Raw genomic sequence first — 22,301 nt, 5'->3', positions numbered from 1 at the left:
CATCACTTTTAGATCTGTTTTTCTTTTTTCTTTTTCTATTAAATTTTTTTCTTCCCTTTTCCTTTGCAATGTCAATCTTTTACATATCTTATTCTACTCACAACATCAATGTTTACAAAAAGTGGGAGGAGAAATAGAGGAAGATGTCTGGCTGGCAACACTAGACTCTCATGTAATTGAAGAGAAGAGGAGGGAGGGAGGAAAAGGCTGTTAATTTTCATATACTCATAATTTTTGCTCTTGTCTCATCATGTTGAGAGGAGGAAGATGTATGAATCAATCTTAGAGGAACTGTGGGGACCAAAAGGATGCCAGGGAGGAAGGACAAAGGTGTAAAATCTAAGACATGCTGCTGCTTTCTGCTGGGCTGCTTCCTGGAGGAAGGGAGCTTCCGAATGAAGGTTGTAAGACTGTCTGGCAATTCCTCCTAAGTGGGGATGAACTTGAGCATTAGGAAGCAAGGTCATTGCTTTCCTGGTGACCAAAGACTCTTCAAGAAATAGCTCTTATCTGACTCAGAAGTAATAGGGAGGGCAGGGGACACGCTCAGCCTGACGTTTGGGGCTATGGGTAATATTGTATAACCTGGGGTAAAGCAAAAGGACTTGGAAGAAGCCTGAAGTCCCATCATGCTAACTGGGGAAGGAGAGACTATGCATTTACTCTTTTTTTTTCATGTTTATTTTTGGAAAAGAGTGTACACAAGTAGGCGAGGGGCAGAGAGCAAGGTGGACAGAGGATCCAAGTGGGTTCCACGCTGACAGGCGAGAGCCCAATGTGGGGCTTGAAATAACAAACCATGAGATCATGATCTGAACCAAAGTTGGACATTTAGCTGACTTAGCCACCCAGATGCCCCCAAAAATAACTTTTCCCATAAGTGGTTTGTGATCTGGGATACTTCTATCCCCAACTTATTGAAGGGCCACAATGTAGCTACTGTTCCCAGGGCAGTGCCCTTATCCCTTCTTGTGAGGGCTTACATTAGGATATTGGGGCTTTAGAAAGTGAGTATGGTGAGGAGAGGTTATATGTTATTTTAGTTTGAGTCTGTAGCAGTGCTTGAGAATCCATTTTTTCCTTCCTTCCTTCTTCCCTCCCTCCCTCCCTTCCCCCTTCTCTCCCTCCCTTCCCCCTTCTCTCCCTCCCTTCCCCCTTCTCTCCCTCCCTTCCCCCTTCTCTCCTTCCCTTCCCCCTTCTCTCCCTCCCTTCCTCCCAGCCACAATCATTACTTGAGTATCTGTGATGTGCTGGGCAATGTGCTGGTCTAGTGCCATGTGCTAGATGGGAAAACAGCATCAAAGACACCTAGCAGCTGACCAATTAAACACAAGCAGAATGGTCTATCACAAGGCCTGCTTTCGTAAAGCCACATTTTGAACTTTTAGCTATTTTTACCTTTTCTCTCCCGTGTTGAGGCAGCCCAGTAACTTTCCATTCCTAAACTCAGTGGACCTTCCCAAGATGGGAGCTATTGAAAATCTCTTCTTTAATTAAAAAGTTTTCCCTAGAATGAGCATAGCTCTGTGGACATTTCTTTTAACATTAGTCACTGGAGAGGTTTAAGAAATGCATCTGTGGTATCTTGTAAGCTGTTTCACACAACTTTTGTTTCTGTGCACCATCCCCAGCCAGGGCTGTGCTCTGGACCATCGGTGCATGCTAACAGCTTCAAATTCTGAGCTGGGCAATATTGCACTTGTTTGAAACAATAGTGGAGTGCACCGGGAGGCTAATGGGATTCCTTGATATAGAGGCAGGAAATAGTTCAGCCAAATAGTAGAAAAACTACAGTAATAATTTCACATTTGGACACCCCAAGGCTCCTTCTGTTACAGTGTGTCAGGAATTCTTCTGGCTATGCAGTAATGTCTCTTATTTCTTCAGAAAATATGTCCATGAGCTCTTTGAGCCTTTTGATCATACATTATTACAAAGGATTTACATTTTAGTTCTTCTTTTTGACGGAAAATCAAACACAACAAGATCAGGACATAAAAAAGACAGTAGTTTCTCTTTTATAGAAAAAAGGGAAAACATATTGTTTTGGACTTAAAGGTGACACATGAAAAAATGAATCCTTAGCTGTGAGTCTGAATTATGTCAAATCCAACCTTACTGAATGAAGCACTGTAGGGTGAGGGGTAGGGAGGGGCTGCCTTCCTCTCCTGTTCTGGGGGAGAGGGTGTGACTACCTGGCTGGGAATGAAGAACCTCAAAGATGTGAGACCTTGAGGCCCAGCCACACTCTGCCTGTGACATATCTGCCCCTCTCATGCAGGCACTGGTCAGAGAGAGGGACGAAGTCACAGAATAAAGTCTCAAGGAGCCAGTGTCTCAAGAGTACCCAGCAGCAGGCTGAGGAGACCTGGGGCTCTGGAGGAAGTAGATATGTAGTCTAGGAGACAGCTTCTCTCTGGTGTGAGTCACTCCCAGTGACTTTCCCCAACAGTACCAGGCAGCAGAGGGAGCCCAGCATTCATTCATTTATTTATTCCTTCACCAACAAATACTTATGACTTCAATATTCTGGTGGGTATGCAGGTTTAGATAAAGTCTCTAACTTAATTAGCTAAGGTCATACTTTTATTTTCTCCAGAAGAGAGATGGTCATGCAAATAAACACAGAAGCAGCATTCCTCAGCAGAGCACCCTTGGCCCCTGAGTTGTGGTGAAACACTCTGGCTGCAAGGAAATGGTCTGCCAAAATCTGGACTGATCTGGAAACCTCTATTTTTGCCATGTTGCTACCCTTTTTGTCTCACTGTCAAGAATTTGAACTGTCAATCTATTTGGTTTCCTTTCAGAGGCTATCATAAATGTCTGCCTCCTAGTTCTTGTTGGCAAGAACTCCCTTCCTCTGGGAGGAGAAAGCAGAATCAGTGTCCAGAAGTCCCAACCGAACAGTACCTCTGCCTCACAGTACCCTATAGTGAGTCAGAATTGGCTTCTCCCGACACTCTTGATGAGCCAGACACCCTGGAGGAGCTTGCAGTCAAAAAGAAAACCAGGAAAACATGCACCTTCTCAGAATGCCCAATCCCAGGAACACCTAATTAAGAAGGGAGATCTCGTCCACAGTAGAGCCCATACTCTGAGCCACACTGCCAGCAGCTTCAGTCTCACTCTGCCACTTACTAGCTTGTGAACTTGTGTGAGTTACTTAGTCTGTGCTCCATTTTTCTTATTTGTAAAATGGGATTAATAATGACACCTACCTCACAGAACAGTCCTAAAGATTAAATGTTGATATGTGAAAATGCATAGAATATTGTCTGGTGCATAGTAAACATTACCTTTTGGTATTTTGTGTATATCTACTTGTTTTATATACTATATATACTATATACTATATTTGTTTTATATACTATAGAACCCTCACTCTCTAAAGCAATAGTGTCTGAATTTTTGTTTTCTCTCTTTTTTCTCTCTCATTTTGTAAACGGAGTGCTATCTAAATAACATTGCAGTGGACCTTTAGAAATAACATTCAATAAGGATCATGTTTGTTTATATTGGCACACAAAGGGGGTGCCTGGGTGGCTCAGTTGGTTGAGCATCCAACTTTGGCTCAAGTCATGATCCCATGGTCTGTGAGCTCGAGCCCCCCATTGGGCTCTGTGCTGACAACTCGGAGCCTGGAGCCTGCTTCGGATTCTGTGTCTCCCTCTCTCTCTGCCCCTCCCCTATTCATGCTCTGTTTCTCTATCTCTCAAAATTGAATACTTCTTATATCTATATACAAAGGCCAAAGTTCTCTGTGCTGCTCCAGTCCTTGCAAATGGCCCCTGGACCCATGCAGCTGAACAGGTGGGTCCCCCATGATCATGCCATGGTGTTCAGGGACTCAACAAGTACCATCTCCAGTCCTTCTGTCTACAGTTTCATGCTTCTTTCCCTGGATTATTTTTGAAATATGTTGTTCTCTATCTCCTAGATATCTAATGAGAAGAAAAGGGCTAATTAAAGTGAGGACCTTATCAGAGCTTGGTGACTTGCTCTGTGGATGGCATCTTGATTTCCCTCTCCATGACTTCCTTTGAGTCTCTGTTGGGCACATCTTTGGTCATGGCTGGCTGGCACGCCATATCCAGTCTTCCCAGGGCCTCTTCTCAGGGAAACTGAGAATCTTTCTTCCCAACTTGTGGTCAGAGACTCCATCACTCTTTCACAGGGTGCATTTCCAGTATTTCAATAATGTGACTTCAAGATATAAACTGGTTAATTGTAAGGAGCTTCCAATCATGTATATGTTTGAGGAGATGGGAAGGAAAATAAGACAGTCAGTTCTTAAAATATTGGTAGCTTGAAATCAGCCATTTTCTGGCATTCCTGGTACATACTACAGATAAGAGAGAACTCTGAGTCAAAAGCAAAAGCAAAAGAAGGATGCTGTCTCAAGCTGTCTTCTTGAAAGATTGGCTCACTTCTATAGAATCCAAGCTTTTCCACCTCCTAAAACAACAACAGAAAAACCTTTAGATAGTGGGGTTTAAACAAAACAAAACAGATTTTTTCTGAGACGAATAATCTTTGTTGCCCTACTAAACAAGCTTCCCAGGAAACTCCAGCCATATAATTGAGAACAGTCTCCCAGGACCCATGAAGGAAGAGACATTCATTAAAGAACCCAATGGGGGGTAGCTAAATGCCACTATAATTAAGCAAACCTACCTAGAGACATTTACTGGCACATTATTGGTGACAGTCCCTTCTAGAAGGCCTGGGTTAGCCTAAAGGACTCCTGCTCCCAAACCAGACATCCCTGTTGCTCTCTTTCTCTGGGCCAAGCAGTGCACACACATCTTTCCTTTCCCCTTTTACAGTGTCTCATGGAGAGGACAAGCCAGGGGTTGTAGTTGGCTTCTCACTGACCCATATATCATTCTGAAGGCAGGGGACATGGTACAGAATAACCAAGCAGATGTGAGACCCAGTGTTGGGGCCTGGTGAAGGAAGTGGAATGTTAGCCTGACTCAAAGCAGCTGCTTTGGTTCATGTTGTGCCACCCTCTGTACCCAAGTAGGAGATGCTGGCCAAGACTGCTGGCACAGAGTCCCAGACCTGCTGATGTAGCCTGTTAAAGTTGACCTCACTAACATTAGAATTACCTGGTGCTCTTTTAAAAATGCTGATGTGTAAGATGCAGTTTAGACCAATCACATCAAAGTCGCTGGAGGAGGCAACCAGCCATGAGGGGTGTTGAAATAGCCCCAAGGTTGAGAGCAGCTGACTAAGGAGTGAAGGCAAATACCCGACACAGAGCCAGCTCATGGTCCTTATTCTGGGGCGGTACAGCCCTGCAGGGCGGGGGGACATCGGGAAACAGGGTGGTTTTGATTATTACAGCAACTGGGGCTGCTGCTGGCATTTAGGGGGTGTGGACCACAGATATTAAAAGCCTCCTGCACTTTGTAGGATAGTTCTTCACAATGATAAATGCCAGATGTCTGAGGCATGTGTGTGCATGCTCATGCATGCACTCCTGCATTGAACGTGAGAGATACTGATCATACACAGTTCTATCCTTTGTGAGGCAGGGAGATAGCCTGGTCAGTTTCAGTGTGAGACACTGTTGAGGCAGAAGCAAGAGGTAGAGGTTTTCCTTGGAAAATCAATACCCTGCCTACAGAGGCCTCTCTGTGTGATTTGTCTAGGGTGAGAATGCTGGTGTGTGTGTGTGTGTGTGTGTGTGTGTGTGTGTGTGTGTGTGTGTGTGTGTATGTGCAGACGTGTGTGTGTCTAAAGGAAATGGCAAAAATTCTTTACTATTTCCTCTCAGAATCTTCTTGAATGTTAATGCAAATCATGGCTAGAGAGTTGGGTGGGGTGGTGGAGGAAGAGCTATCTGTGGAAATGGCACCATCTCGGGTTGACTAAGGAGGCAACAGCTTCCTACCTTCTTAATCTGGCCAATTCCACATGGTCCCTTGGTGCCCCAAACAAAAGATGACCTGCACTGGCCATCACCATGCTGAGTATGACATACTCATGTGCTCTACTATTACAGGCTAGGAGTCAGCTTTGAATTATAAACGTGTTTTGTCCAAATTTCATCAGCCACCTGCCCTGCCTGCCTGGACCTGCTGGTGTTTCTGCAATGCTTCCAGAATCTCTCCTTACTGTACCACCTCACCCTGCACATCACCACAGACATACCTCATCATCACGTGCTGCAGGTCTTCACCACAGGTGGCACACAGGGTGGGGGAGGGGCAGTAAAGCAAAAAGGGTGGCATAGTGAGCTAGACTGAGAATTCAGCCTGTCTCCCTAGACATGCTTCCAGATCTGCCTCATGTGCTGTGGGCAGAGTCCCAGAATTTCAAAGTTCTGATCAGGAGAAGAACCCAGTCTAGCTTAAATCACCATTAGCTGGGTTTCAAAAGTATTTATCAGCCACTCTGTCTGAGGTCACAGAATGCAATGGTCACTGTGTGTGGGAATCTGGTGACATGAGAGCCAGCCTAAGGATTCTCAATTTCAGCTATGTTAGAGTCATCTGAGGAAGCTTTTTTTTCTTTTCTTCTTTTTTCTTTTATTTCTTTTTTTATTTTATTTTAATGTTTATTTGAGAGAGAGAGAGAGAGAGAGAGAGAGAGAGAGAGAGAGAGAATGAGAGTGCAAGCACAGGGGAGGGGCAGAGAGAGAGGGAGACACAGAATCCAGCATAGAGCCTGATGTGGGGCTTAAACCCACAAACCATGAGATCATGACCTGAGCTGAAGTCGGATGCTTAACCGACTGAGCCACCCAGGTGCCCTCTGAGGAAGCTTTTATAAAAATACTAGTGTCAGGCTCCCAACTAGACCATTTGATTCAGAATTTATGCCAGGTCCAAGTACATCTAAGCTCTCCAGGTATGAACACTCTAGGGTGACCCTGATCTGCAGAGTTGGCTCACCCAACTTAGAGCTATTGATTCTGCTGATATGAAAGGGGTGTGATGCTCAACCCCAGGTCAGAAGGAGGTCTCTGGAAAAGGGAAGGAGGGGGAAAACAAGGTTAACCCTAAGCTGGAGAGGGGTGTACAACTACAGAGAGTCTGTTCTCTAGAGGTCATAAGATTGCACAGACAGGTGGAATGACATTGCCTGTTCTTTCAGCCATTCATTCATTTATTTGAGAATTTTTAGAGAGCATGTATAATGAGTAGGGCATGGAGTGGGCTGCCAAGAACATTCCCTGGTCTTAACTAGTACAATCTTGGGAGGACAGTTGTATATTTAGAAAACAAACAAAACCCTTATGCCACCAAGGAGATGTGTTTATATTCAGGGGACTCACGCTCAATTTCAGATGGGAAACAGGGCTTTGGGAGCTTCACAGAGGAACCAGTGATTGAATAGCTTTCTTATTGCCTTTGCAGCCTGACCAAAGTGAATCTAGTCACATTCCAACCCTAAGGTTCTTTTTAGCGTGATAAGGGCAGACACCAAAGAAATGTGAGATGGGTGAGGGCTTGCTAGTTCCCTACAACCTGACTTCCCTGTAACATGGAAGTGAGATTCATACCAAGTCCAGCCATGTGTACAGTTATTTATGAAACAAACACCTATCAGGTAGTAGTCATCCAACAGATAACCTCCTGTTCTGGAAGGTCAGTAAAGTCATGGATCTCTCAGAAAATCAGAATCCTCTTGTAGTCTGTTCAGGCTGTTTTAACAAAATACCAAAGACTGGGTGTCTTATAAACACAGAAGTTTGTATCTTAAGAATTCTGGAGGCTGGAAGTTCAAGATCAGGGTGCCAGCATGGTCGGGGTCTGGTAAAGGTCCTCCTCCAGATTGCAGACTTCTCACTATGTCCTCACGTAGTGGAAGGGGTTAGGGAGCTCTGTGGGGTCTCTTATAAGAACACTAATCCCATTTATGAGGGCTCCACTCTCATGACCTAACCACTTCTCAGAGACCCGACCTCCTACTACTGTCACACTGGGCGTTAGGATTTTGTTGGGATGCAAACATCCAGACCATAACACCTCCTAATCAGTGGCTGAAAACAGGACCACTCAGGCACCATTCTTAAGGGTGCAGGCAACAGCATAACTAGACTCTTCCACCCCATTCAAGCGAAAGAGGGATGTGTCTCTAAAGCGGTTCAGCCAATCCATATATTTTAAATACTTTTAATTTTTACCAATGAAAACCCATTTCTAACATTTATCATGCTAATTAAGTCACTGTTCTCATAATAAAAGCCTATTTATGCCATCACTTTGCTAATTAACAAAACTTTGGGGATTGACTGATATTTGGACTGCTGAAGCATGGACTGTAGTCTTCTCTGGAGTGTGGCATTTCTGATATATTGCTAGCTGGCCACTTTGGGAATATAGGTCCTTTGTTAAGGCAGTTGACTTCTCTCAGAATCACAGCTTAAGCTAGTTAGCAATTCCATAATGTTAAACTGTTTATGCTGGAAAGTATTTTAGAGTGACACCATGAGGAATACTGTTATGCTCCGTTGAATGTTTTATGATTGAATTGTCTATTTAGTCCTGGTCTCCACCCCTGTCCCCATGTTTCTGGAAATTACTCCATCCCCCCCACCCCCCCACCTCTGCCATATCCCTGGTGATATGATCCTATCCTCTCCATATGTAGCTGCTTGGTCCAGTGATGAACATGGCCAAGTGTAGCCAATTGGCCTCTCTTTCCAGGAAATCGGAAATTGAGACACAAAAGGAGAGGTGGCTAATTTTTGGGTAACTGGGCCCATTTGATGGAAGCCTGGGAACTGAGGGGTGTTTCCTGCCTTGTGTGTCACATGGGAAAACAGAAGCAGCCAGTCTGGGAAAGAGAAAGAACAAAACACAAAGCAGAAAGAGACACACAGAGAAGGAGGGATCCCAGGTTTCTCAAAGCCTTTGATTCCTGGTTTTGGTGGCCATGAAAAGACCTTCCCCAGATCTCCTGTTGTGGGGAGCAAAATTGAGCAATGGCTCCAGCTGTTTCCTATCTGGATGTACCACCACATTAACATCAAAGTCCCTCTTCCACAAGCTGCTCCCTGACAATGACTGTGCACAACAGGGCTGAAACAGGCCCATTCCTGCAAGACACAAGAGTCAACCTGGAAACTTCTGTCCAAAGACTCAACTTGCCCAAGACACTCTTGGAACTGCACTGCAGTCCAAGGCTCTTCCTGCCCCATTGTGTTTCCTTCCTCCTCTCCCCCATGTGTTCTAGGCGTGTATCATGGCCCAAAGGCCCTTCCTGTCTTCTCTAGCTTCCTCCTCTACTTCTCTTATGGGTATTTCCTCCATTAAACTCTTGTACTATTAATCTCATGTTGGTAACTGCTTCTCAGAGGACCTGTACTAACACACTGGTTCTAGTCTCTTCTTGATACCTGATTATATTCCTCCTCTTATACTCCTAAGCTCCATAGGTTTATTTTCTCAACTCATGTGAATTAACCCTGAGAGGTATGTATTATTATCACCATTATCCAGATGCGGAATACGTTTCTGAGATTGAGAAGTTTGTCCAGGATCACACACTGGATCACATAGCTTTGAAAGTGGAAAGGTCAGAATTTGAAACCAGAACTTTCAGACTCCAAAGCTCATATACGACTAAGCCACTAAATTCTTCTGGATGCTACATGGTGAGTGAGTTCAAAAATTAAAACTATCTGACTTAATACTTAAATTTTGCTTCCTAAACCAAACAAATTAAGTCTCCTACCCCATATATCAATATTTCTTGGGACATTTTCCTGCACTCAGATAACTCATTGTTCTTTCCTTCCTGACTTTTTTTCCAATCTTTCTTTTTAAAGTTTTTATTTTAATCACATGGTGCTCATCACTACAAGTGCACTCCTTAATCCACATCACCTACTTCACCCATCCCCCCACTTACTATCAGCTCTAGTAGCCATCAGTTTGTTCTCTATGGCTAAGAGTCTGTTTCTTGGTCTCTCTCTCTCTCTCTCTCTCTCTCTCTTTCTCTCTTTCTTCTTTTTGCTCATTTGTTTTATTTCTTAAACTCCACATATGAGTGAAATCACATGGTTTTTGTCTTTCTCTGATGGACTTATTTTACTTAGCATTATACTCTCTAGGTCCATCCATGTCATTTCAAATGGCAAAATTTCATTCTTTTTTATGGCTGGGTAATATATATATAATACACAGACACCACAACTTCTTTATACATTCATTAATCCATGGACACTTGGGCTGCTTTCATATCTTGGCATCTATAAATAATGCTGCTTATGAACATTGGGGTGCATGTATCCCTCTGAATTAGCATTTTTGTATTCTTTGGATAAATACCCAGTAGTGTAATTGCTGGATTACAGGGTAGTACTATTTTTAACTTTTTGAAGACGCTCCATACTGTTTTCCACGGTGGTTCCACCGGTTGGCATTCTTACCAATGGTATAAGAGGGTTCCTTTTTCTTCACATCCTCACTAACAACTGTTGTTTCTTGTGTTGTTGATTTTAGCCATTTTGAGAGGTGTGAAGTGATATCTTATTGTAGTTTTGATTTGCGTTTTCATGATGATAGGTGATGATAAGCATGTTTTCGTGTGTCTGTGGCCATCTGTATTTCTTTGGAGAAAAGTCTGTTCATGTCTTCTGCCCATTTTTAAATTAGATTACTTGTATTTTGGACGTTGAGTTTCGCAAGTTATATATTTTTGATAATAACCCTTTTTCTGATACATCATTTACATATACCTTCTCTCATTCTGTAGGTTGCACTTCAGTTTTGTTGACTATATCCTTTGCTTTGCAGAAACTTTTTATTTTGATATAGTCCCAGTAGTTTATTTTTTGTTTCCTTTGCCTCAAGAGATGTATCTAGAAAGAAGTTATGGTCAATGTCAGAGGAATTGCTGCCTGTGCTCTCTTCTAGAATTTTTTTTTAAAGCAACAAACATTTACTATGTCATATACTTTTTGAGTGTCAGGAATCTTGGAGTACTTTGGCTGTAAGTAGTAGTTAGTAATTCTAGCTGAGGGCCTATCATGAGGTTGCAGTTAAGCTGTTGGCCTGGGCTTCAGTCTCTGACAACTTGACAGGGATTGGAGGATCTACTTCCAAGCTCATTCATGTGACTATTGGCAGAAGTCTTCAGTTTTTTTCTTTTCTTTCTTCCTTTCTTTATTTAAATTTTATTTTTTAAAAAAATTTACATCCAAATTAGTTAGCATATAGTGTAACAATGATTTCAGGAGTAGATTCCTTAGTTCCCCTTACCCATTTGGCCCATCCCCCCCTTCCACAACCCCTCCAGTAACCCTCTCTTTGTTCTCCATATTTAAGAGTCTCTTATGTTTTGCCCCCCTCCCTGTTTTTATATTATTTTTGTTTCCCTTCCCTTGTGTTCATCTGTTCTGTGTCTTAAAGTCCTCATATGAGTGAAGTCATATGATATTTGTCTTTCTCTGACTAACTAATTTCACTTAGCATAATACCCTCTACTTCCATCCACATGGTTGCAAATGGCAAGATTTCATTCTTTTTGATTTCCAAGTAATACTCCATTATACACACACACACACACACACACACACACACACACACACACACACACCACTTCTTTATCCATTCATCCATCGATGGACATTTGGGCTTTTTCCATCCTTTGGCTATTGTTGATAGTGCTGCTATAAACATGGGGGTGCATGTGCCCCTTCGAAACAGCACACCTGTATCCCTTGGATAAATACATAGTAGAGCAATTACGGGGTTGTAGGGTAGTTCTATTTTTAATTTTTTGAGGAACCTCCATACTGTTTTCCAGAGTGGCTGCACCAGCTTCCATTCCCACCAACAATGCAAAAGAGATCCTCTTTCTCTGCATCCTCACCAACATCTGTTGTTGCCTGAGTTGTTCATGTTAGGCACTCTGACAGGTGTAAGGGGTTATCTCATTGTGGTTTTGATTTGTATTTCCCTGATGATGAGTGATATTAAACATTTCATGTGTCAGTTGGCCATCTGGATGTCTTCTTTGGAGAAGTGTCTATTCATGTCTTTTGCCCATTTCTTCACTGGATTATTTGTTTTTTGGGTGTTGAGTTTGTAAGTTCTTTACAGATTTTGGATACTAATCCTTTATCTGATATGTCGTTTGCAAATATCTTCTCCCATTCTGTTGGTTGCCTTTTAGTTTTGCTGATTGTTTCCTTAGCTGTGCAGAAGCTTTTTATTTTGATGCAGGCCCAGTAGTTCATTTTTGCTTTGGTTTCCCTTGCCTCCAGAGACGTGTTGAGTAAGAAGTTGCTGTGGCCAAGATCAAAGAGGTTTTTGCCTGCTTTCTCTTCAAGGATTTTGATGGCTTCCTGCCTTACATTGAGGTCTTTCATCCATTTTGAGTTTATTTTTGTGTATGGTGTAAGAAAGAGGTCCAGGTTCTTTTTTCTGCATGTCACTGTCCAGTTTTCCCAGCACCACTTGCTGAAGAGACTGTCTTTATTCCATTGGATATTCTTTCCTGCTTTGTCAAAGATGAGTTGGCCATATGTTTGTGGGTCCATTTCTGGGTTCTCTATTCCGTTCCATTGATCTGAGTGTCTGTTCTTGTGCCAGTACCATACTGTCTTGATGATTACAGCTGTGTAGTATAGCTTGAAGTCTGGGATTGTGATGCCTCCTGCTTTGGTTTTCTTTTTCAAGATTGCTTTGGCTATTTGGGGTCTTTTCTGCTTCCATACACATTTTAGGATTGTTTGTTCTTGCTCTGTGAAGAATGCTGGTGTTATTTTGATAGGGATTGCATTGAATATGTAGATTGATTTGGGTAGTATCAACATTTTCACAATATTTGTTCTTCCTATCCAGGAGCATGGAATGTTTTTCCACTTTTTTATGTCTTTTTCAATTTCTTTCATAAGCTTTCTACAGTTTTCAGTGTATAGATTTTTCACCTCTTTGGTTAGATTTATTCCTAAGTATTTTATGTTTTTGGTGCAACTGTAAATGGGATCGATTCCTTGATTTCTCTTTCTGTCACTTCATTGTTGGTGTACAGGAATGCAACTAATTTCTATGCACTGATTTTATATCCTGAATCTTTGCTGAATTCATGAATCAGTTCTAGCAGTTTTTTGGTGGAATCTTTTGGGTTTTCCATATAGAGTATCATGTCATCTGCGAAGAGTGAAAGTTTGACCTCCTCCTGGCCGATTTGGATGCCTTTTATTTCTTTGTGTTGTGTGACTGCAGAGGCTAAGACTTCCAATACTATGTTGAATAACAGTGGCAAGAGTGGACATCCCTATCTTGGTCCTGACCTTAGGGGAAAGCTCTCAGTTTCCCCCTTTGAGGATGATATTAGCGTTGGGTCATTCATAGATGGCTTTTATGATCTCAAGGTATGCTCCTTTTATCCCTACTTTCTTGAGGGTTTTTATCAAGAAGGGATGCTGTATTTTGTCACATGCTTTCTCTGCATCTATTGAGAGGATCATATGGTTCTTGTCCTTCCTCTTATTGATGTGATGAATCATGTTAATTGTTTTGCAGATATTGAACCAGCCCTGCATGCCAGGTATAAATCCCACCTGGTCGTGGTGAATAATATTTTAATGTATTGTTGGATCTGGTTGGCTAACATCTTGGGGATTTTTGCATCCATGTTCATCAGGGAAATTGGTCAGTACTTCTGCTTTTTAGTGGGGTCTCTGTCTGGTTTTGCAATCAAGGTAATGCTGGCTTCATAGAAAGAGTTTGGAAGTTTTCCTTCCATTTGTATTTTTTGGAACAGCTTCAAGAGAATAGGTGTTAACTCTTCCTTAAATGTTTGGAAAGATTCCCCTGGAAAGCCATCTGGCCCTGGACTCTTGTTTTTTGGGAGATTTTTGATTATTAATTCGATTTCCTTATTGGTGATGGGTCTGTTCAAATTTTCTATTTCTTCCTGTTTCAGTTTTGGTAGTGTATATATTTCTAGGAATTTGTCCATTTCTTCCAGATTGCCCATTATAATCGCTGATAATATTCTCTTATTGTATTTATTTCTGCTGTGTTGGTTGTGATCTCTCCTCTTTCATTCTTGATTTTACTCATTTGGGTCCTTTCCTTTTTCTTCTTGATCAAACTGGCTACTGGTTTTTTAATTTTGTTAATACTTTCAAAGAACCAGCTTCTGGTTTCATTGACCTGTTTTTTGTTTCGATAGCATTAATTTTTGTTCTAATATTTATTATTTCCTGTCTTCTGCTTGTTTTGGGTTTTATTTGCTCTTCTTTTTCCAGCTCTTTAGGGCATAAGGTTAGGTTGTGTGTCTGAGATCTTTCTTCCTTCTTTAGGAAGGCCTGGATTGCTATATACTTTCCTCTTATGACCACCTTTGCTGCATCCCAGAGGTTTGGGGCTGTAGTGTTATCATTTTCTTTGGCTTCCATATACTTTTTCATTTCCTGTTTACCTTATTGGTTGGCCTATTCACTCCCTTAGTAGGATATTCTTTAGTCTCCTAGTATTTATTACCTTTCCAAATTTTTCTTTTGGTTGATTTCGAGTTTCATAACATTGTGGGTCTGAATATATGCACGTTATGATCTTGATCTTTTTGTACTTGCTGAGGGATGATTTGTGTCCCAGTATGTGGGACACATAGTCTGGAGAATGTTCCATGTGCACTGGAGAAGAATGTATATTCCACTGCTTTAGGATGAAATGTTCTGAATATATGTTAAGTCCTTCTGGTCCAGTGTGTCATTCAAAGCCATTGTTTCCTTGTTGATTTTTTGATTAGATGATCTGTCCATTGCTGTGAGTGGGGTGTTGAAGTCTCCTACTATTATGGTATCACTATCAGTGTGTTTCTTTTTGTTTGTGATTAATTGATGTATATATTTGGTTGCCTCCACATTTAGCCCATAAATGTTTATAATTGTTAGGTTCTCTTGGCAGAGGGACCCCTTCATTATGATATAATGATTTTCTTCATCTCTTGATATAGTCTTTATTTTAAAGTCTAGATTGTCTGATTTAAGAATGGCTACTCTGGCTTTCTTTTGTTGACCATTAGCATGATAGATAGTTCTCCATCCCTTACTTTCAATCTGAAGGTGTCTTTAGGTCTAAAGTGGGTCTCTTGTAAACAGCATATAGATGGATCTTGTATTCTTATCCATTCTTTTACCCTATGTCTTTTGATTGGAGCATTGAGTCCATTGACATTTAGAGTGAGTACTGAAAGATATGAATTTACTGCCATTATGTTGCTTGTAGAGTTGGAATTTCTGGTGGTGTTCTCTGGTCCTTTCTAATCTTTGTTGCTTTTGGTTTTTGATTGATTGATTGATTGATTGATTCATTCATTCATTCATTCATTCATTCTTTCATCTTTTCTCCCCTTAGAGAGTCACCGTTAAAATTTCTTGCAGGACTGGTTTAGTGGTCACAAACTCCTTTAATTTTTGTTTGTCTGGGAAACTTTTTAATCTCTCCTTCTATTTTGAATGACAGCCTTGCTGGATAAAGAATTCTTGGCTGCATATTTTTCTGATTCAGCACATTGAATATATCCTGCCATTCTTTTCTGGCCCGCCAAGTTTCTGTGGATAGGTCTGCTGCAAACCTGATCTGTCTTCCCTTGTATGTTAGGGACTTTTTTTCCCTTGGTGCTTTCATGATTCTCTCCTTGCCTGAGTGTTTTGTGACTTTGACTATGATATGCCTTGCTGATGGTTGGTTTTTGTTGAATCTAATGGGAGTCCTCTGTGCTTCCTGGATTTTGACGTATGTGTCTCTCCCCAGGTTAGGAAAGTTTTCCGCTATGATTTGCTCACATAACCCTTCTATCCCTATTTCTCTCTCTTGCTCTTCTGGGACCCCTATGATTCTGATGTTATTCCTTTTTAATGAGCCACTGATTTCTCTAATTCTTAAATTGTGCTCTTTTGCCTTAGTCTCCCTCTTTTTTTCTGCTTCATTATCCTCCAGAAGTTTGTCCTCTATATCACTGATTCTCTGTTCTGCCTAATGCATCCTTGCTGCTGTGGCATCCATTTGAGATTGCAGCTCAGTTATAGCATTTTTTATTTCATCCTGACTAGATTTTACTTCTTTTATCTCCACAGAAAGGGATTCTAATGTATTTTCAGCTCCAGCTAGTATTCTTATTATTGTGATTCTAAATTCTGGTTCAGAGATCTTGCTTGTATCTGTGTTGGTTAAGTCCCTGGCTGTCGTTTCTTCCTGCTCTTTCTTTTGGAGTGAATTCTTTTGTTTCATCATTTTGAAGGAAGAAAAGGAATTAATGAGGTAGAAAAAAGTAAAATAAAAAAATTTAAATAAAAAAATATTAAAATTTAAAAATTAAAAACACACACATAAAAAATTGAATAAATGATGGTATTTCCTAGGTGTGTGGTTGAAAGTGGCTTGATAGATTAGAGAAAAAATGGGGGGAAAAGAAGAAAAAAAGGAAATTGTTTGAAAATTTGAAAAAATGAATACCCTAAAATAGACTATGATGAAATGATAAAAGTAAACTAGAATTTGAAAAAAATTTACACAAAAGTAAAAAATATAGTAGAAAAGAAATTAAAGAAATATATTTTTAATAAAAATTGAAAATAAAAATGGGGGCACCTTGGTGGGTCAGTTGGTTAAGCACCCAACTTTGGCTCAGGTCATGGTCTCATAGTTCGTGAGTTTGAGCCCTGTGTTGGGCTCTGTGCTGACATTGCAGAGCCTGGAGTCTGCTTCAGAATCTATGTGTCCCTCTCTCTCTGTCCCTCCCCTGCTCAGTCTCTGTCTCTCTCAAAAATAAGTAAAACATTAAACAATTTTTTGAAAATAAAAATGAATTTTTCTCTTTGTGTATTCAAGAAAAAGGAAAGAAATGAAAAAGAAAGAAGGAAGAAAAAAAATTGAATAGTTGGACCTGCTAACAGATTGCAGTACAACTGAAATTATTTCATTTTCCCCTAGAGGTCAAACTATGAACTGCTTTTAGTCCATAAACTAAGCAAGTGGTGAGACTTCTGTTGTTGAAGAGGGAGGTTGGCCTCGTTGGGTGGGGCTTAGTGTAATGGCTCTGTTATCCACTAGATGGTGCTGCTAGCCTACTGGGGTAGATTGTTGGGGCGCTTGTAGGTGCATATGTGCATGCGTGGGAGCGGTGAAAATGGCGTCACCCAGCTACCCAGTCTCTAGTATCGGAACTCTGTTCTCCCCAATCAGCAATTGTGCACCCATTCTTCATCTTCGCTTTCTGTCTACTCCCTGCTTCCATGCTGTCTGTGACCAAGCCCCAGGCAGCACCTGCCTCCTGAGTTTTGTCTCAGATGCAGCTGCCTTTCTCAGCCCCCCCCCCCACTTCTGAGGGACTGTGATTTTGACCTGCTCCACCCCTCTGTGGAGGGTCTCACTGAGCAATGGCCGGGTGCCACTGCACCCAGGAATGCTTGCAGGACCGTGTTGCTGCCAATGTTTAGAGACTGCAGCCAGGTGCCAGCCTGCTCCAGAAAAAGTTTGCAAGAGTGTAGCAGCAGAGCCGCAGGGATTATGGAAAATCACAACACACATCTGGCACCGGGCTTCACCCTCAATGACCTTATTCCAGCACCAGCAAATGTGGCCGTTCTCTGGGGTCTGCTGGGCCCAGGTGGCCTCACAGCCTCTACCAAATGTCCTTCCAGCAGTGGAACCACATCTCCCTTTTTGGCTCTAGAACCTCCCGGACCCCACTCTGCTCCTGGGGATTTGCCCTTCCCACCAGAACACCACCAGGTATTGAGGTGTGGAGTTTCAGACTGCACTCCCCCTTTTTACAGTTTTAATGGAATTTAAACCCTCTCCTTTCTCCTTTGTCCCTTTTTGGTTCGGTCCCTGTGGCTGTTTCCAATTTTCCACTTTCTCTCCAGCTGCTTTTCGGGAGAGGTGATTTGACTGTATTCTTTCCCCCATCTCCATCGTCTCTCTGCCTGAAAAAGTGGCTCCTTGTCCTCCATGCCTTTTCTCTCCCCGAGTTCACCTCTCCATGCTGCGTACCTGCTGAATTCTGTGGTTCAGGTTTTGCAGATTGTTGTGTTAATCCTCAGATCAGTTTTCTAAGTGTGCAGGATGGTTTAGTGTTTGTCTGGCTGTATTTCATGGACATGAGACACACAAAAAACTTCCATGCTGTTCTGCCATCTTGGCTCCTCCTCTTCTAGGATTTTTATGGTTTCAGGTCTCACATTTAGGTCTTTAATCCATTTTGAATTTATTTTTGTGCATGATGTAAGAAAGTGGTCCAGTTTCATTCTTTTGCATGTGGCTGTCCAGTTTTTCCAACACCATTTGTTGAAGACAGTTTTTTTTCCCATTGACTAGTCTTTCCTGCTTTCCTGCTTTGTTGACGATTAATTGACGATAAAATTGTGGAGTTATTTCTGGATTTTCTATTCTGTTCTATTGATCTGTGTCTGTTTTTGTGCCGGTACTGTACTGTTTTGGTTACTATAGCTTTGTAATGTAATTTGAATGCAGAATTGTGATGCCTCCAGCTTTGCTTTTCTTTTTCAAGATTGCTTTGGCTATTCAGGGTCTTTTGTGGTTCCATAGAAATTTTAGGATTGTTTGTTCTAGCTCTTTGAAAGATGCTGGTGGTATTTTGATATGGATTGCATTAAATGTTTGGATTGCTTTTGGTAATATGGACATTTAAACAATATTTGTTCTTACAATTCGTGAGATTGAGTGTCTTTCCATTTCTTTGTGTTGTCTTCACCACTGTTTCTTTCACCACTGTTTTATAGTTTTCAGAGTACAGGTTTTTCATATCTTTAGTTAAGTTTATTTCTAGGTATCTTATTTTTGGTGCAGTTGTAAATGGAATTGTTTTCTTTTATTTTTTTTAAGTTTATTTATTTTGAGAGAGAAAGAGAAAGTGGATGAGAGGCAGAGAGAGAGGGAGAGAAAGGATGCCTAGCATGCTCTGTGCTGTCAGCATGGAGTCTGATGTGGGGCTCAATCCATGAATTGTGAGATCATGACCTGAGCTGAAATCAAGAGCCAGAAGCTTAATAGACTGAGCCACCAGGGTGCCCCTGAAATTGTTTTCTTAATTTCTCTTTCTGCTTCTTTATTTTTTGTTTATAGAAATGAAACAGATTTCTGTCTGTTGATTTTGTATCCTGCAACTTTACAGAATTTATTTATCAGTTCTAGAATTTTTTCACAAGAGTCTTGGTTGTTCTATGTATAGTATTATGTCATCTGCAAATAGTGAAAGTTTTACTTGTTCAGTACCAATTTGGATACCTACTATTTCTTTTTGTTGTCTGATTGCTGTGGCCTAGGTTTTCCAGTAATATGTTGAATAAAAATGGTGAGAGTGGACATCCTTGTCTTGCTCCTGGCCTTAGGGGGAAGCTCTCAGTTTTTCCCCACAGAGTATGATGTTAGCTGTGGGTTTTTCATTGGTGGCCTTTGTTATGTTGAGGTATGTTCCTCCTAAACCTACTTTGTTGAAGGATTTTTATCATAAATTGATGTTGTACTTTGTCAAATGCTTTTTCTGCATCTTTTGAAATGATCTTATGGTTCTTATCCTTTCTTTTATTGATGTGATGTATCATATTAATTGATTTGTGAATATTGAACCACTTTGCATTCCAGGAATAAATCCTACTTGATTGTGGTGAATGATTTTTTAAAATATATTGTTATATATATAATATATAATATACAATATATAATATATATTTTTGGTTTGCTAATATTTTTTTGCTAATATTTTTTGGTTTGCTAATATTTTTTTTGAGGATTTTGGCATTGATGTTCATCAGAGATATTGGCATATATATATATATATATATATATATATATATATATATATATATATATAATTTTTTTTTGGTGTCTTTGTTTTTGTATCAGGATAGTGCTGGCCTCATAGAATGAATTTGGAAGTTTTCCTTCCCTTTCTATTTTTGGAATAATTTGAAAAGAATACGTATTAACTCTTCTTTAAATGTCTGATGGAATTTGCCTGTGAAGCCATCTGGTGTTGGATTCTTGTTTATTGCAAGTTTTTTTGATACTGACTCAGTTTGTTTTCTTGTTATTGGTCTGTTCAAATTTTATTTTTATTCCTGTTTCACTTTTGGTAGGTTATATGTTTCTAGGGATATATCCATTTCTTCCACTTTGTCCAATTTGTTGGCATATGGTTCTTAAAAAATTTTTTTTTAATGTTTATTGTTTATTTTTGAGAGAGAGAGAGACAGAGTGAGAGTGGGGGAGTGGCAGAGAGAGAGAGAGAGAGAGAGAGAGAGAGAGTGAGACACAGAATCCGAAGCAGCTCCAGGGTCCAAGCTGTTGGCACAGAGTCCAACATGGGGCTCAAACTCATGAACCACAAGATCATGACCTGAGCTGAAGTCAGACACTTAACAAACTGAGCCACCTAGGCGCCCTGGCATATAGTTTTTCATAATATTCTCTTATAACTGTTGTATTTCTGTGGTATTGGTTGTTATTCCTCCTCTCTCATTTGTGATTTTATTTGAGTCTTTTTTCTTTTTTTTCTTGATAAGTCTGGCTAGAGGTTTATCAATTTTATTGATTTTTTCAAAGAATCAGCTCCTGGTTTTATTGATGTGTTCTATTGTTGTTGGTTTTTTTTTTTTTTAGTTTCTATATAATTTATTTCTACTCTAATATTTGTTATTTCCTTCCTTCTGCTGTTTTTAGGTTTTGTTTGGTATACTTTTTCTAGCACCTTGAGGTGTAGGGTTAGGTTGTTTATTTGAGATTTTTCTTACTTTTTGAAGTAGGCCTGTATTACTATAAACGTCCCTCTTAGAAGTGCACTTGCTGCATCCCAAAGTTATGAACCACTGTGTTTTCATTTCAATTTGTTTCATGTAATTTTTTATTTCTTCTTTTATTTCCTGGTTGACCCTTTAATTGCTTAGCAGCATGTTATTTGGCCTCCATGTATTGGGTTTTCTAGCTTTTTGTCTTGTGGTTGACTTTTAGTTTCATAGCATTGTGGTCAGAAAAGATGCATGGTATGACTATGATCTCTTTGAATTTGTTGAGGCTTGTTTTGTGGCGTAACATGTGATCTGTTCTGGAGAATGTTCCATGCGCACTTGAAAAGAATGTGTATTCTACTGTTTTAGGATAGAATGTTTTGAATATAACCAGGTGTTAAATTCATCTGGTCTAGTGTGTCATTCAAAGCCATTGTTTCCTTTTGATATTCTGTTTAGTGATCTAGTCCATTGATGTAAATGGGGTGTTAAAGTCCCCTACTATTATTTTATTACTATCAATTATTTCCTTTATGTTTGTGAGTAGCTGTTTTTTTTGTATTTAGTGCTTTCATGTTTGGTACATAAATATTAAGAATTGTTATATATTCTTTTTGGATTGTCCCTTTCATGATTATATGGTGTCCTTCTTTGTCTCTTGTTATAATCTGTGTTTTAAAGTCTATTTGTTTGGTATAAATATTGCTACTCCAGCTTTTTTTTTGATATCCATTTGCATGATAAGTGATTTTCCATCCCCTTACTTTCAAACAGATGTGTTTAGGTCTAAAATGAGTCTCTTGTAGGCAGCGTGTAGACAAGTCTGTTTTTTTTAATCCATTCTTTCACCCTATGTCTTTTGATTGGAGCATTTAGTACATTTACATGCCAAGTAATTATTGATAGATATGTATTTATTGCCCTTTTATTACTTATTTTGTGGTTGTTTCTGAAGATTTTCTCTGATCCTTTCTTTTCTTCCTCTATTTCATGGTTTTCTGTGTTGTTTTTTTTAATGGTATATTTGTATTTCTTTCTGTTTACTCTTTGCATGTTTATTAGTGGTTTTTGATTTGTGGTTACCATTAGGTTTGTATATAACGTTTTCTGCAGATAGCAGTCTATACTAAGTTGATGGTCCTTTAAGTTTGAAGCCATTCTTTACTCTTTCCTCCCCATATTTTTAGTATATGGTGTCATATTTTACATCTGCATTCCGTGAGTTTTTTGGGTGATTTTTTTTAGGTAAATGTTCATTTTTACTGATTTTGTGTTTTTTTTGCACTCATATTGTCATTTTTGGTCCTTCCTTGCCCCTCAGTGAGTCCCGTTTAGTGTTTCTTGCAGGACTGGTTTACTGATCATGAACTCCTTTAGTGTTTGTTTGTCTGGGAAACTCTCTGTCTTTCCTTCTATTCTAAATCATAGTCTTGCTGGATAGATTAAGTGCCTTGCCTATAGGCTTTTCCCATTCAGCACTTTGAATGTATCATGCCACTCCTTTCTGGCTTGGAAAGTTTCTGCTTAAAGATTCACTGATAGCCTCCTAGGGTTTATTTTGTTTGTAACTGTCTCC

The sequence above is a fragment of the Acinonyx jubatus genome, chromosome A2 (genome assembly GCF_027475565.1).
Source record: "Acinonyx jubatus isolate Ajub_Pintada_27869175 chromosome A2, VMU_Ajub_asm_v1.0, whole genome shotgun sequence".
In the NCBI taxonomy this organism is placed as follows: Eukaryota; Metazoa; Chordata; class Mammalia; order Carnivora; family Felidae; genus Acinonyx; species Acinonyx jubatus.
The sequence above is the reverse complement of the archived record's forward strand: the minus strand, read 5'-3'. Positions refer to the sequence as shown.